Here is a 4,618-nt window from a genome sequence, read left to right as displayed (position 1 = left end):
TTGACTGAGGGGTTGTGGGAGTGGACGTTGGTCATAATGATTCCATGTCTATCAGCATTGACTGAGGGGCTGTGGGAGTGGCAGTCTATGGGTGGAAATGGCATCTGAGTATCTAGAGGGAGGACGTGAGCCATGGCCTGGAGACTGCAGCTTCTCTCCGTCACCCGCAGTCTGTATTTCAGGGCCTTCTCAGGATGGTGAGAGTAGGAATTCTTCTCAAGTTCGAAGCCCATCCCTAAGACTTTGTTCCACGGGAAATGTGCCTGGTAGCCCCCATCATTTATGGAGAAAGAGGTTTTCTTTGCATGAAGTTTGCATTGTGAATGGAAAAAGAGAAAACACTCTTTATTTGATTTTTCTTTTTGTTGTTGTTGTTCACTAACTACAGTGATGCTTGGGGAGGGGAAATTTGTCTGTGTAAATGATCCTCCACGAAGGAGGAGGGTTTCACAGCAGGAGGCAGATCTTTGAGAGGGGACTTCAGAGGTATTTGAATAACAGGAGCTGTGTTGAGAGGAAGACTGGAAAGCTCTGTCATCAAAGCGAATCTGGAAATTGATCAAGGCACTGCCAGCTGTGGGTTGGCGAAGAGAAGACAACTGCAAGGCTGGCAGGATTCAGGCTCCTTTGTTCTCACGATGGACACAATCTCACGGAGAAGGAGTGATTACGGAGTAATCACTTGGGGAGTGAGTTTGGAGTAATCATTATCGATGAGGTACAGTTTTGAAGGTAAAACTAGACAAAAGGCTCACAGTTCTTGAACTCATAACTTACATTTGTTAAGAAATCCCAGATTAGGATTTCCCAGAGTTTCTTCGTACATGAGGTTTTTTCCGTTGTGAAGTGTAGTTCATGGTCATCTTGAAAGCGCTGTGGGCATCGCCTGACAGGGAGCTCCAGGTTTGTTTTTGGTGCTGTTACTGGTCCCTTCATTTTCTCACTTTCCGAGGAATTCAACTCATCCAACTTCTGTTTTGAGGCAGAAATTCCTTCAACACTGTCTCAAGGAGCTTAGTCCAGGCGCTTCCTGGACACTTGATGAGGCACTGCTGTCTCCCGGGTGTGGCAGTCAGGAGCGCAGGCTTGAAGACCTTTGCGTTTGACCTTGAATGTAGCTTTGCCTCTTTGAGCCAGAAAGTGAAGCCTCAATTTCCTCATCTGTAACATGGGGGTAATAATGATGAAATGAAATTAATGTAATCGATGCATGTAAAGTTCTTTATACTATGCCTGGTATATAACAGACACTCCGAGAAACGCACCGTCTTTTTGTTCCCCCCACCACACCTCCGATCCATCAGCCTGCTTTAGCGCAGGGCGTGCTATCTGAAAGACAGTCCTGCACCTGAATCTTTATGGCCTGACCTTGTCAAAGGAAGTTCATAAAAGAGAGACGAAGAGGGAAATGAAGACATCTGCTGATACCACATCGGATGTGAATGTGTGTGCCTGTGTATGTGCAAATGTGCATGTGTGTGGCACCGTAAGTGGTATGTATGAGTGAATTCATGTGTATGTAATTTTGACATTTTCATGGGCTTCTCAGTGAGCAGGGACCAGTTTCTCACCATCTTCCTCATTTCAGCTGATGGTGTGAACTTGGCTCTATCTTTTTCTCTTGTCTCATAAAAGATGCATTTCGTGAGACAGCCGAAAAAGAAACAGAGAAAGGAAATGATCATTGAAGCCTGATCATTTTCTTCATAGAAGCCGGAGGCTGCTACAAGGCTCGCATGTCCTGTGGGGCTCCTTCTGACCCTATGGGATGTTTGCGGTCCATGACCTCAGCCCCTGTGGGCTGAGCGCCTGTCTGTCCTCTGAGGGGACGTGAGGTTGCTCTGCTCCCATTGGAGAGGTGGTGCCAAGCAGGCATCTTCAGGAAGCCCGAGGAAACTGTGGAGTCCATCTCACAAGTTGGGATCCTGCAGTTCTCCCAGATCTGGACGTGCGTAGGATGAATGCGTGGAGCCGACTCCAGGCGTGGCCACACTGGGGGAAATGTGAGGGAGTGCAGGAGGCTGGTGTCTCTCGGCTGTTCACAGTTGATGGCGTACATTTGCGAATGTGTGCCAATGTGTGTTTGCATGTGTGTGAATCTGCATGTGTGTGGCATGGTGTGTGCCATGTGTGAGCGAATTCGTGCATGTGATTATGTGCATGTGTGAATTCATGGGTGTGAATGAGCATGTGTGTTGTGAATATGTGTGAATGTGTGTGCTTGTGCATGTGCAATGTGCATGTGTGTGGCATGGTATGTGGCATGCATAAGTGAATTCATGCGTCTGTAACTCTAAGTGTGTGAATGTGTGCACGTGTGTAGATATGTGTGTGACTGTGAATGTACATGTGTGTTAATGTGGCTGTGTGTGCATGGGTATGACTGTGTCTACGTGCATGTGTGTGAATGTGTGACTGAGAGTGTGTGAATGTACCTGTGTGTGCATGTGTGTGACTATGTGTGACTGTGAGGGGGCATGTATGAATATGTGTGTGACTGTGTCCGTGTATATATGAGTGTGAATGTGCATGTGTGTGAATGTGCTTATGTGTTACTGTGTATGACTCTGTGAATGTGTGTGTTAATGTGTGCATGTGTGTAGATGTGCGTGTGACTGTGTGTGTGAACATACATGTGTTAATGTGGCTGTGTGTGCATGTGTGTGACTGTGTCTATGTGCATGTGTGTGACTGCGACTGTGTGTGAATGTGCATGCATGTGAATGTATGTGTGTGACTGTGTATGACTGTGTAAATGTGTGTGGCTGTGTGTGACTGTCAGTGTGTGAATGTATGTGGCTGTGTGTGACTGTGTGTGAATATGCATGTGTGTGAATGTGTGTAGTGTGTGACTGTATGTGTGCATGTGTGTGAATTGTGTGGTTGTGACTGTGAGAGTGCATGTATGAATGTGTGTGTGTGAATATGTATGTGTGTGAATATGTGTGTGGCAGTGTGTGACTGTGATTGTGTGTGAATGTGTGCATGTGTGTGCATGTGTGTGAATGCGTGTGACTGTGAGAGTGCATGTGTGAATGTGTGTGTGAATGTGCAGGTGTGTGAATGTGTGTGTGACTGTGTGTGTGGCTGTGATTGTGTGTGAATGTGTGCATGTGTGTGACTGTGAGAGTGTGTGCATGTGTGTGCATGTGTGTGACTGTGAGTGTGTATGTGTGAATGTGTATGTGTGTGCATGTATAGGGGGTGTCATGGAGAGGGGATTCTTTCTGCTCAGCCTCAGAGTATTAGATTTGGACTTTGGGTCTCATCTTCAAATGAAGGTCTCTCTCCTGCACGCTGGTCCTCTCTTCCTTCTATCCTGTGGGCGTGGCTCCTGCCCTTGGTATTTGCACAACACCCACTCTTTCTATTGATTTCAGGTTCCCCATGAAAGTCATTCACCCTCTCCTAGGAAAGAACCGAGTTTTCAAAAGGTCACACACGTGTGTGTCAGTCTGAGCCACTCTGGGTTAATTAGTCATCAAGGAGAATTGAATAATATGAGATCAAGCTGCAGGGGTGGCGGGGGGGGGGAGTAACCTGGAACCCACATTTTATTTTAAAATTATAATTTGGTATCATATTTAAAATGCTAGTTCTCAGGGGATGATGCATTTTTATTTCTCAAGTCTTCATAAAAAAACAAAAATAGAAAAAAAAAAGTATAACTTGTAGCTTGACTTGTGTGTGTTTGGTAGGATATCCTGATTTAGTTCACAAGAAATATTCATGGTAAAAGCAAAGGAAAGAGCCCCAGTGAATATTAGTGGATATTTGCATGCAGAGCAACTAAACCTTTATCCTCCATCTATTTATCTCAAAATGGGTGGGAGCCACGGGGAGAGGACAGGAAGACAAAAGATGAGGAATAAATCTGATTGCATTATCTGGACAAAATTCAATCAATTTGCAGCTTCAATACTGGCTGCTACATTCAGATTGCTGCTGTTAAAAAATAGCTGTGGCCGGGCGCAGTGGCTCACGCCTGTAATCCCAGCACTTTGGGAGGCCGAGGCGGCGGATCACGAGGTCAGGAGATCGAGACCATCCCAGCCAACATGGTGAAACCCCGTCTCTACCACAAATACAAAAATAAGCCTGGTGTGGTGGTGCGTGCCTGTAGTCCAACCTACTTGGGAGGCTGAGGCAGAAGAATTGCTTGAACCAGGGAGTCGGAGGTTGCAGTTAGCCGAGATTGCGCCACTGCACTCCAGCCTGGCAACAGACAACAACAACAGCAACAACAACAACAGCAACAACAACAAACCCAGCCTTATGGGGATATAATTTACATGCCATAAAAGTCACCTGTTTTAAGTGTACAGTTCAATGAACTTTAGGTTGTTTAAAGAGGGTACAACCATCAGCACCTCTAATTTTAGGACCTGCAGTCACCCTGTGATGATACCTCATTCTGACACCCAGTCCTAGCTAATTATTATTATTTTTGTGACAGAATCTCCCTCTGTCGCCCAGGCTGGAGTGCGGTGGATTAATCATGGTTCACTGCAGCCTCAACCTCACTGGGCTCAGGTGATCCTCCTGCCTCAGCCCCCGAGTAGCTGGGACCATAGGCAGGCATACGCCACCACGCCCAGCTAATTTTTGTATTTTTTTT

The sequence above is a fragment of the Mandrillus leucophaeus genome, unplaced genomic scaffold (genome assembly GCF_000951045.1).
Source record: "Mandrillus leucophaeus isolate KB7577 unplaced genomic scaffold, Mleu.le_1.0 Scaffold416, whole genome shotgun sequence".
NCBI classification, from domain to species: domain Eukaryota; kingdom Metazoa; phylum Chordata; class Mammalia; order Primates; family Cercopithecidae; genus Mandrillus; species Mandrillus leucophaeus.
The sequence above is the reverse complement of the archived record's forward strand: the minus strand, read 5'-3'. Positions refer to the sequence as shown.